Source organism: Aethina tumida, chromosome 6 (assembly GCF_024364675.1).
Source record: "Aethina tumida isolate Nest 87 chromosome 6, icAetTumi1.1, whole genome shotgun sequence".
NCBI classification, from domain to species: domain Eukaryota; kingdom Metazoa; phylum Arthropoda; class Insecta; order Coleoptera; family Nitidulidae; genus Aethina; species Aethina tumida.
In genome coordinates this window covers 15,381,622-15,394,325 of record NC_065440.1, presented here as the reverse complement: position 1 = coordinate 15,394,325, position 12,704 = coordinate 15,381,622, and the positions used below count along the sequence as shown (strand labels likewise).

Below are 12,704 nucleotides of genomic sequence, written 5' to 3'. Positions count from 1 at the left end.
TTGACTAAGAAGTTTTTAGAATTTTGACTCTTGTAGAAAATTAATATTAAATAAATTATTCTGTAAAATATATAAAAAATTCATTTAATACATTTTCTTCCATTAAACTTTTAGAAAAAATATATTTTTCACTTTAATTATTGTATTTTTGTTAAAATTGTTAACAAATATAAATGATTAACTTGAAAGTTTTGACTACGAAGTTTTTAGAATTTTAACTTTGGTAAAAAAATAATATTAAATAAATTATTCTGTAGAATATATAAAAAATTCATTTAATACATTTTCTTCCAATAAACTTTTAGAAAAATATATTTTTCACACTAATTATTGTAGATTTTTGTTAAAATTGTTGACAAATAAAAATAATTAACTAGAAAGTTTAGACTACACAGCTTTTAGAATTTTGACTTTTGTAGAAAATTAATATTAAATAAATTATTATGTAAAATATATAAAAAATTCATTTAATACATTTTCCTCCATTAAACTTTTAGAAAATTATATTTTTCACTTTAATTATTGTATTTTTGTTAAAATTGTTAACAAATATAAATGATTAACTTGAAAGTTTTGACTACGAAGTTTTTAGAATTTTGACTCTTGTAGAAAATTAATATTAAATAAATTATTCTGAAAATATATAAAAAATTCATTTAATACATTTTCCACTATTGAACTTTTAGAAAAATATATTTTTCACTTTAATTATTATAGATTTATGTTAAAATTGTTAACAAATAAAAATAATTAACTTGAAAATTTTGACGACAAAGTTTTTAGAGTTTTCACTATTGTAGAAAATTAATATTAAATAAATATTCTGTAAAATATATAAAAAATTCATTTAATATATTTTCCTCCATTAAACTTTTAGAAAAATATATTTTTCACTTTAATTATTGTATTTTTGTTAAAATTGTTAACCAATATAAATGATTAACTTGAAAGTTTTGACTACGAAGTTTTTAGAATTTTGACTCTTATAGAAAATTAATATTTAATAAATTCTTCTGCAAAATATATAAAAAAATCATTTAATTAATTTTTCTCCATTAAACTTTTTGAAACAGATGTTTTTTACATCAATTATTGTAGATATTAGTTGGTTATCATTTAATAGATTAGATTTTAATAAAATTTTTCCTTGTAGTTTTTTTATGTTAAATATTTTATTGTAAATTTTAATATTATTTGATTTAAATAACTACTACGAAAATGCGGTTTTTCTCTATCAATTTTTTAATTCAATGTAAATTAACCATAAAAATTGAGTGTGTAAAAATGGAATTTATGTTAATTATGTTGTGAATATAAATTGATATTTTTCAGTTGGCAATTTATTCGATAATTTAAAACTCACTTTAATTTTAATAAATTTCTTGTTGAAAATTGAATTTTTTAACACTTTTTGATTTTTTTTTTTTAAATTGAATATAAAAGCATCAATTTACATGTAAATTTCAGCAAAAATAAAAATCATAAAAAATATTACATCGTAGGTAACTACCATAAACCACCAAATAGTTTCAGGAAAATTAAAATATTAACTGAGATTAACTTATTTCAATACAAATTCAATCAATTTAATTGGTTGCATCAATCCAATCGATGTTTAATTTTTTTTACCTCATTGTACAGCTTTTTGCAATAATTTTCCACTTAACTAATCACTTGCACTAACATTAATCTTAATTAGTCATCACAATTGTTGATGTTAAAAAGTTTCTTGTGCGCTCTCGATTTGATTGAACGAACATTCATTAATAAAATGGTAAAAAAATATATAAAATGCATTTGCGATTATTTCGGTGCGTATCTAAAATGTACATATCCTCTCGCATAATCATTTTTTGCGGTTTCTGTGCACACACACACAACAGATGTGAATGTCCTTAATTGTACACACACACAACACACACACACATAGATATCAGCGTGGAACGACTGAAATGCATTTCGGTCTTGACGATGGAAAAACCAGATAATCTTAATAAAATTTGCGTTTTGAAAAAGGGGATGGTGACGTATGGGTTGATAATAAGATTTTACTTGTTTTTACTCTTTTGTGTGTGATAACAACGAAAGTGCAATTGTTACGTGGACGTGGGAAATTGTGTGAAATAATGGCCTACATTACAAAATCACATCTGTTTTAAATTGCTGTTTCAATTAATTATTCCGGAATGAGCAAATTAATAAAGTCATTTTAGATACTTATATAAATGATTTTTTGTTTTTGGTTTGAATTATTACTGGAGAATTATTGTTAATTGTGAGACAATAATGTTGAACATTAGAAAGATGATCTAGGAAGTATTTATCTTAACTTTACTTTATTTCAAATTATTAAAGATGTAAAAGAAAAATGTTAGTTTGTTAAAAAAATAATTAACATATAACAGAAGTTCTCCAATTTATGAAAAATACCAAAGAAATGTGTTCACTGTTGAAAAAATATTTATATAAGTCATAACTAATTTTGTAATAGGATTTTTATCTTTAAATTTGAGACAGTTAATTTAGAAAATTAGTTACCAAACAAATTTTAGTATTAAACAATGCATAAATGTAAATATTTTTTGTTAAAAACTTATTTTATATTAAAAAAATAGTTAAATCTGAAATAACTAATTTTATATAAATGATTTTTGTCTTTAAATTTGAAAAAGGCATTGAATTATTATTAATTGTGAGATAATTAAACTCAACTTCTTAAAAAGATAATTTGGAAGTTACATAGCTTAATTTAAATTTAATTAATTATCAACATAATTTTAAATTACATTTAACAGAAGTATTTCAGTTTATAAAAAATACTAAAGAAAAGTGATAACAGTTGAAAATATATTTAAATCAGTCATTACCAATTTTATAAAAGGAATTTTATCTTTAAATTTGAGACAGTTAATTTAGAAAATATGTTATTAAACAAATTTTGGTACTAAACAATATATAAATGTGAATATTTTTATGTTAAATATTTATTTTATATTAAAAAAAGAGTTAAATATGTAATAACAAATTTTATATATGTTGTCATAAAGTTGAAAAACACATAGAATTATTATTAATTGTGAGACAATTAAGCTGAACAGCTTAATTTTCAGTTATTATAAACATAAAAATTGTAATTTACATATAACAGAAGTATTTCAATTTATAAAAAATACCAAAAATACTCATAATCAGTTATAATTAATCTTATAAAAGGATTTTTATCTTCAAATTTGAGACAGTTGATTTATAAAATTAGTTACTAAACTAATTTTGGTACTAAACAATATATAAATGTAAATATTTTTATCTTAAATATTTATTTTATATTACAGTAATTTTAAAATACTTTAATAAATCATAAAATAAATAAAAACATTATTATTATTTTATAAACAATGAAATCACATGCTATATGTTATATTTCATTTTAATTAATATTAAAATATTAAAAGTTAAACATTTTTGTTGTAAATATTTGTATTTAAAAAAAATATATATAAATAATTGTTGAAAAATTAAAAATAAATTATGTTATTTTTATTTATAAACATATTTTGTAAAATAACTGAAAAATGCAGATTCCAAAATGTTTTTAATATTTTACATGGTAAAATTATTTAAAATAACAATGTTTATAAAAACACTGATATTTTTAACCGTGTAACAAATTTATAAAATGTAAATTTCCTTATTTTTCAATTCAATATATATTTTATAAAATGTTTGGGTTAGTAAAATTTATAAATTAATTTAAAAATCGTTTATATCAAAATGTTTTTCCACTAATAAAATAGAATGAAACAATGAGAAATAAAATATTTTTTATACACTAATTTAATATTTAATCCGTTAAAAAAATGCAATTTTTATGATTTAGTTAAATTTATGGAGGAATCGTTTAATTGAAAAGTATTTTTGACTGCATAAGAAAAAAAAATAACTAACGATAGTCGTGTTAATAAACAGTTTTATTTTATTGCAATTTTATTACATCAAGTATTTCAATAATTATATTTTTATTTATTGCAAAATTTTTATAACCGGCGACATTTTATTGTTTTAACCCGTAATTAAACAGCAAGAAAGTTATTTAAATTATATTCAGCGAGGGAACTTTTTCTATTCAATTAACGAATGTAAAATATGGGTAGTAAAACGGTGAATAATTAAAAAAAAAAACATTAATAATTAATACATTTTCGACAGATTGGGTGTGGGTCTGTGTGAACGTAATGGAAATAATATTTTTCTTTTAATTAAGGTAAAAAATAAATTAATTGTGGAGTGAAATTGGATAATTAAGAGGTGGGGATAAACAAAATCCTCAAATAATTTTAGTAAAATAATGTAAAATCAATTTTTAAATCACTATTTGATTGTTTTAAAATATTTTACATCACACTATTTATTACTAAAACACTAAAATTGTGGATTTTAAAGTTTCAAAAATTGTTGAATTGAATAAATTGAGGGACATTATCACATAAAATTCTGGAGTAAGCAAAGTTGAAATAACCCTCATACAACACGCTATTTATTACTAAAACATTAAAAATGTGGATTTTAAAATTTTACAAGGTGATGAATTTACTGAATAAATTTAGGAACATTATCACAAGAAATTCTGGAGTAAGCAAAGTTGGAATAACCCCCATATACAGGGTTGGTTTTGAATTTTAAGGCACTTTTATTAAGCCAAAGAAAAGTTTTCTAATTTATCAGTGTTTAATTATAATAATAATGTAAATACAAATAAAATTGTGGCAAGTTAAATTGAGTAATTAATATCTGAAGATGACAAAAACTTCAAAATAGTTTTGTAAAATAATAAAAATAACGTAAAATCAATTTTTAAGTCACTTTCTTAACTATTTGTTTGTTTTAAAATATTTCTCAACACACTATTTATTATTAAACCACTAAAAATGTGGTTTTTAAAATTTTAAAAGCTGGTGAACTTACTGAATATATTGAAGAAAGTTATCACATGAAATTCTGGTGTAAACAAAGTTGAAATAATCTCCATATACAAGGTTGGTTTTTAATTTTAAGGAACTTTTATTAAGTCAAGTAAAAGTTTCCTAATTTATCAGTGGTTAAATATAATAATAAAGTAAATAATAATATAATAGTGGCTAGTTAAATTGAGTAATTAATAACTGTAGATGGACAAAAACCTCCTCAAAATAGTTTCGTAAAATAATAAAAATAATCTAAAATCAAATTTTAAGTCACTATCTTAACTATTTAATTGTTTTGTGGTTTTTAAAATTTTAAAAACTAGATAAATTGAAGGAGGTTATCACATAAAATTCTGGAGTAAGCAAAGTTGAAATATACAGGGTTGGTTTTTAGTATTTAAACACGTTTATTCAAGTCAAGGAAAAGCTTTCTAAGTTAACATTGGTTTAATAATTATTAATCTGATAATGGACAAAAATAATTTAGTAAAATAATAAAAACAAAGTAAAATCAATTTTTGAACAACTTTTTTAACTATTTCGCGATTTTAAAAAGTTTTACATCACACTAATTATTTTTAAAAACACCAAAAATGAATAAACTGAAGTTAGCAAAGTTGATATAACCTCCACATACGGGGCTGTTTTTTTTTTTTAATTAGAGTTTCCGTTTTATTAAGTCAAGGAAAAGTTAACCGAGATCGACATGTCCCATTGATTGGATCGTCAATGTTATTGGTCGATCGTGACAATTGTCCACATGATTCGAAACAAATCGCAATCTTGACCTGAGCCAACGGATCTAAATTAGCTTAAATTGGGTTGTTTTGTTTTTTAAATGCGGTTCTACTTACATGCATCTATAATTCAACCGTGTCCTCACTTGTGGGGGGGTGAAAGCACCAAACAATAATAATAAAAAAAAATTAAAAAACTAAATAAAAACCAAAAAAAAAAAAACTAATAAAACAGTCCGTCCGTGCGGCAACGTGCGGCGGCGGCGGCGGCGGCGTCCGGGCAAAAAAAAAGTCGTCGAAAAAAATGAGATTTTTGCGGCAGACTATTGCGACTATATAGACGAGGCCCGGGGTTATCTTGTGTCAATATTGAAACTGAATGGGCGGGTCGAACGAACGCGGTCCAAACATTGGCCGATTTTTTTTTCGTCGCCCGAATCGGAAAAATGGCCGAGCAAACAGGCCGCCTCGCCGTCCCGATTTTTGGCGCCTCTTCTTCTCGCTTTTTTTCCTTCCTCGGGCGGCGTTCACGCGGCAGTCGTGGCCGTCGTCGTGGTCGTCGTTTTGAGTAAAAAATGCGCGCGCCGTCCTCACTCACCCGGTGGTGCGCGGCTCACTCGCGTTCAACGAAACAAACCACCGGCCCCGATGGGGGTGTGCGAGAAACGGCGACGAGGAAGGGAAAAACTCGCGGCCGCACTTAACCTCACTCCACCGCCGCGCTGTTGTGGCTGGTGTTTGCGTGCCGCACTGTATAAAATCGTAAATAAAATATACAAATTGCGGGGACCCGCCGTCGAGTTATTCGAAATCACTGATCGTCTCTTTCTCGCGTTGCCGCACAGCGTGGCCGTTCCCGGTCGTCGTCGCGGTGCAAAAATCGCCGCTCATTTTAAAATATCTAGTTAATCTATGAAATTCTATGTTGGGCAAACAGCTGAAGATCGCGGACCTCTCGCAAGAAAGCATAGTTGCGGGTCCGTTGGGGAAGGCGTAGCGAAACGTTGGTGGGGGCCCCGTGGCGGCCCGACGGCCGCGGAGTAGTATGAAAATCGGGCGAAAGACGCAGCTAACGTTCGTGCGGCGTGCGGAAAAAAGACGGACGCAGCCGCACATAAAATAGTTCTTATTCGCCCATGTACTATGGTAACGATGGTTTTTTGTTATTTTTCGCGAGATCTTTCCCCCCCAAGAGAACTATGTGTGCGAGAGTCGTGTGTTCCTGTGGCTGTGTGTGTGTCTGTGTGTGTGTGTGTGTGTGTTTGAGTGTGCATGTGTGTGTGCACGACGTGCCGGGGAACCTTATGAAATCGCGGCTGTTCCGCGTTCGGATGGTTGCTTTGCTTTTTTTGGGGGGTACTTCCTTTACATCCTTGATTGGTGTTGATTGATCTTTCTGGCTGGTTGAGATTGAGACGGACTTTCTGGTTGGATGTTGGGAGAATTTCTAGAATTTTTCTGGAACGTTTTAGTATCTAAGAAGTATCTAAAATAGACTTAAAAGGTTCCTTGAAACGTAGATTTTATCTATTACACATATTGTAAACGACTACAAGAGGTAATTATTGAAAATAATTCTGGTTTTTATCCAGAAAAAGATTTAAAGTACTCATCTGTACTTTGAAAATACCTTCTAAACCTGAGCATTCTAAAATATATTCTATTTTAGAACAATTTATGTGTCTATTACTTATTATAAAGGTTTTAAAAAACGTCCTTTTAGTGTTTTTGTTTCTGTTTATCCATATGCTGGTGCCCTTAATGAGTTTCGAAAAGTTTGTTGAGAACCTCTTTTTGCAACTTCGTTTGGTTTTTCCGTATTGAATAAATAACTTCTGTCAAATTTCATTGTTTTTTACTTTAACTTCTCCATAATTTCTCTAATAAGCTTTAAAAAGTTTGTTTGGAACCTATTTAATTCTTCTAGAAAACTTAATGGTTCCTTTTTTCATGTCTCTTTAAATTTTATTTTCAAAAAGAAACGTTGATACAATAAAGGATTTATATTCTGTGTCCTTTTGGATTTTTTTATTCTGTTTCCCATATTTTGGTACCTACAACGAGCTTCGAAAAGATTGTTTAGAACAGCTTCGTTTGGTTTTTCCATATTGAATAAATAACTTCTGCCAAATTTTATTGTTTTTTCCTTTAACTTCTTCAAAATTTCTCTAATAAGCTTTAAAAAGTTTGTTTGGAACCTATTAATTCTTCTATAAAACTTAATGGTTCCTTTTTTTATGTCTTTTCAAATTTTCTTTTCAAGAAGAAATGTTGATACAATAGAGGATTTTTTATTCTGTGTCCTTTTGGTGTTTTTTTTATCTGTTTCCCATATTTTGGTACCTGTAACGAGCTTCTAAAAGATTGTTTAGAATAGCTTCGTTTGGTTTTTCCATATTGAATAAATAACTTCTATCAAATTTTATTGTTTTCTCCTTAAAATTCTTCAAAATTTCCTTAGTAAGCTTTAAAAAGTTTGTTTGGAACCTATTAATTCTTCTAAAAAACTTAATGGTTCCTTTTTTCATGTCTCTTTAAATTTTCTTTTCAAAAAAAAACGTTGATACAATAAAGGATTTTTTATTCTGTGTCCTTTTAGTTTTTTTTTATCTGTTTACCATATTTTGGTACCTTTAATGAGCTTCAAAAAGATTTTTTAGAACAGCTTCGTTTGGTTTTTCCATATTGAATAAATAACTTCTGTCAAATTTTATTGTTTTTTCCTTTAACTTCTTCAAAATTTCTCCAATAAGCTTTAAAAAGTTTGTTTGGAACCTATTAATTCTTCTAGAAAACTTAATGGTTCCTTTTTTCATGTCTCTTTAAATTTTCTTTTCAAGAAGAAACGTTGATACAATAAAGGATTTTTTATTCTGTGACCTTTTGGTGTTTTTTTATCTGTTTACCATATTTTGGTACCTATAACGAGCTTCTAAAAGATTGTTTAGAATAGCTTCGTTTGGTTTTTCCATATTGAATAAATAACTTTTATCAAATTTTATTGTTTTCTCCTTTAACTTTTTCAAAATTTCCCTAATAAGCTTTAAAAAGTTTGTTTGGAACCTATTAATTCTTCTAGAAAACTTAATGGTTCCTTTTTTCATGTCTCTTTAAATTTTCTTTTCAAGAAGAAACGTTGATACAATAAAGGATTTTTTATTCTGTGACCTTTTAGTGTTTTTTTTTATCTGTTTCCCATATTTTGGTACCTTTAATGAGCTTCAAAAAGATTGTTTAGAACAGCTTCGTTTATATCAAATTTTATTGTTTTTTCCTTTAACTTCTTCAAAATTTCCCTAATAAGCTTTAAAAAGTTTGTTTGGAACCTATTAACTCTTCTAGAAAAATGGTTCCTTTATTTTCATGTCTCTTTCAATCTTCTTTTCAAGAAGAAACGTTGTATCTTCATTTATTACTTTAAAACCATCAAACTCTCCCAGTTTTACCTTAATTGGACCTTCCATTCAAAAAGAAGCATTATTAAAGTAAAATTTTGGTACTCGTCGTACTCTAGACTCTTTCGCGTCCCTTCAGAACTGCAATAATAAGAAGAATTGAAAAGAATGTTTGGTATCTTTAGTCACGGCTGCATTTAATTCTTCTAATGCCCTCTGCCGTTCTTTATCTGGCGAAAACGTTAATAAGACTTCCATTAATTTGACCTCCATAAGTTTTAACGTCCCTGCATTCAGAACCACAACATACTCGCAACGAGATCGAGATTGATAAAACTGTTGTGCTCCGTCCTGAATCAGGTACGAACAGCTGATCAAAGAGCAGGCCTTATTAAACCCGAAAGCCATTAATAATGAGTAATATATCTGGTGGCAGGTACGTAAATTGCAATTACTATTGAAATTCCGGTCCGGGGGGAAAAATGACGGAACCCAAACGTAATTATAATATGTAATTGACGGGTCGCCATTAAAATTGAACGGGGAAAAAATGTGTGGTAACCGTTTTCTCTTGGCGATTTTGAATGGACTGTGAAATCGAAATGGGCAATTCTTTGTCTAATACGTTTTTTTCTCCTCTGTTTTAATGGTATCTATCTAATGATGGTTATTTTTTACAGGTTGAACTAATGTCACCGCAATGAACTTTAGTTATAACTGTAGACGTTCTCATTTCATACATTTCAGATGTTATTATTACTATAATTTGCAATACTGCATTTTATGTTTTGTTGCTTTTATTTATTTTTAATACACTGTCTTTTAATATTTGACATTCGTGCAGATTTATTATATTTTCTATTAATAAATGGTACTTTAAGTATTTATTGATAATTTCTTTGATGATAAATTAAATACATAATGGGTAATAAACTGTAAGTTGTTTTACATGTTTGTGAATTTCACTTGTGTTTACTCGGTAAAACGTTTATACCATATTTCTGTAATTAGTATCTTTTATTAGAGTTTTTATAAATAGAAATCCTATTGTTGATATAGATTTAATTGATGAATATTTATTGTCATTTTCTATTTTTTTTGCTGAAATTTACTTTAGATATTAATTTAATTAAAGTATGTCATTAAATTACTTTTTTTTATTCTCTAGAATTCTTGAAAAATATTTAAACTTTTTGGACTTTTGGACTAATTTTCAAGAAGCCCTTTAGTAAGGGAAATTATGTTTTAGAAGTTATTTTAATTAAATCTTTAAACTACTTTCTTTAATCTCTAAAAAACCCTTGAAATGTATTTAACCATTTTATTGTTTTTTACTTTAACTTCTCCAAAATTTCTCTAATAAGCTTTAAAAAGTTTGTTTGGAACCTATTAATTCTTCTAAAAAACTTAATAGTTCCTTTTTTCATGACTCTTTAAATTTTATTTTCAAGAAGAAACGTTGATATAATAAAGGATTTATATTCAGTGTCCTTTTGGATTTTTTATTCTGTTTCCCATATTTTGGTACCTACAACGAGCTTCGAAAAGATTGTTTAGAACAGCTTCGTTTGGTTTTTCCATATTGAATAAATAACTTCTGTCAAATTTTATTGTTTTTTCCATTAACTTCTTCAAAATTTCTCTAATAAGCCTTAAAAAGTTTGTTTGGAACCTATTAATTCTTCTAGAAAACTTAATGGTTCCTTTTTTATGTCTTTTCAAATTTTCTTTTCAAGAAGAAATGTTGATACAATAGAGGATTTTTTATTCTGTGTCCTTTTGGTGTTTTTTTATCTGTTTCTCATATTTTGGTACCTATAACGAGCTTTTAAAAGATTGTTTAGAATAAAAAAATATTTAAACTTTTTGGACTTTTGGACTAATTTTCAAGAAGCCCTTTAGTAAGGGAAATTATGTTTTAGAAGTTATTTTAATTAAATTTATCTTTAAACTACTTTCTTTAATCTCTAAAAAACCCTTGAAATGTATTTAACCATTTTTGGACTTCCAAATTTCACGAAACCCTTTATTCTTTAGTAAGGAAAATTATGTTTTAGAGATTATTTTAATTAAAATTTAACTTTAAATTACTTTTTTTTTTTAAACTTTATTAATCTCTAAAAACCCTTGAAAAGTATTTAACCATTTTTGGATTTCCAAATTTCAAGAAACCCTTTATTCTTCAGTAAGAAAAATTATGTTTTAGAGTTTATTTTAATCAAAATTAACCTTTAAATTATTTTTTTAAAAAAATCATTTAATCTCTAAAAAATCTTAAAAAAATATTTAAATTTTTTGGGACTTTCAAATTTCAAGAAACTCTTTAGTAGGTGAAATTATGTTTTAGAGGTTATTTTAATTAAAATTTACCTTTAAATTACTTTTTTATAAACTTTTTTAATCTGTAAAAAACCTTGAAAAGTATTTAACCATTTTTGGACTTCCAAATTTCAAGAAACCCTTTATTCTTTAGTAAGAAAAATTATGATTTAGAGGTTATTTTAATCAAAATATACCTTTAAATTATTTTTTTAAAAAACCTCATTTAATCTCTAAAAAATCTTAAAAAATATTTAAATTTTTTAGGACTTTCATATTTCAAGAAACTCTTTAGCAGGTGAAATTATGTTTTAAAGGTTATTTTAATTAAAATTTGTCTTTAAATTACTTTTTTTTTAAACTTTTAATCTGTAAAAAACCTTGAAAAGTATTTAATCATTTTTGGACTTCCAAATTTCAAGAAACCCTTTATTCTTTAGTAAGAAAAATTATGATTTAGAGGTTAATTTAATCAAAATATACCTTTAAATTATTTTTTTTAAAAACCTCATTTAATCTCTAAAAAACCTTGAAAAATATTTAATTTTTTTTGGACGTTCAAATTTCAAGAAACTCTTTAGCAGGTGAAATTATGTTTTAAAGGTTATTTTAATTAAAATTTGTCTTTAAATTACTTTTTTTAAAAAACTTTTTTAATCTGTAAAAAACCTTGAAAAGTATTTAACCATTTTTGGACTTCCAAATTTCAAGAAACCCTTTATTCTTTAGTAAGAAAAATTATGTTTTAGAGGTTATTTTAATCAAAATATACCTTTAAATTATTTTTTTAAAAAACCTCATTTAATCTCTAAAAAACCTTGAAAAATATTTAATTTTTTTTGGACTTCCAATTTTCAAGAAATTATGTTTTAAAGGTTATTTCGATTAAAATTAAACCTTAAAAACTTTTTAAGATTTCAGTTTTCAGTAAAAAATTATAGTTTTAAACATAAAATAGGGTTTTATAAACTGTTTTATAATATTTTCTTACGTACAATAAAGAATATGTTTAACAATATTAGCTACACAAACAATAACACTTACATGTACAATTTCATAATCGTGTAGGAAAACTAGTTTAAAATTACAATAAGAAAATTATGCAAATCCCGATAAAATTGATTAACCCGCGACACGACTTACCGCCAATTTTTTCTTCACCCCCCCGAAACGGGGCCGGGGCGGGCGGTCGTCGCGCACATTCGCCGATCGAACAAAAATATGAAAATTAAAACTCTTTCGCTGGTTGCGGGCAACACGCGCCAATCTAGATGTCGTATTGATACAAAGAA

General features: G+C 26.3%; 2 protein-coding genes across 21 annotated transcripts in view; one reads left to right on the top strand and one right to left on the bottom strand.

Annotated features, from left to right (window-relative positions):
* LOC126265848 (uncharacterized) overlaps window positions 1-12,704 on the top strand; it is a 209,776-nt gene that overhangs the window by 99,654 nt on the left and 97,418 nt on the right. The gene's annotated exons all lie outside the window — the stretch shown is intronic.
* LOC109603907 (zinc finger protein 135) overlaps window positions 1-12,704 on the bottom strand; it is a 138,111-nt gene that overhangs the window by 86,535 nt on the left and 38,872 nt on the right. For 10 of the 18 annotated variants that reach the window (XM_049968708.1, XM_049968720.1, XM_049968718.1 and 7 more), the window contains exon 1: window positions 5,816-6,619. The exons of 1 other annotated variant lie outside the window; for it this stretch is intronic. The gene's annotated coding sequence lies outside the window, so the exon portion shown is untranslated. Of the gene's footprint in view, window positions 1-1,629; window positions 1,790-5,815; window positions 6,621-12,704 lie in introns of those variants that run through there. 7 more of the 18 variants (XM_049968716.1, XM_049968713.1, XM_049968729.1 and 4 more) reach the window with 5 other exon arrangements.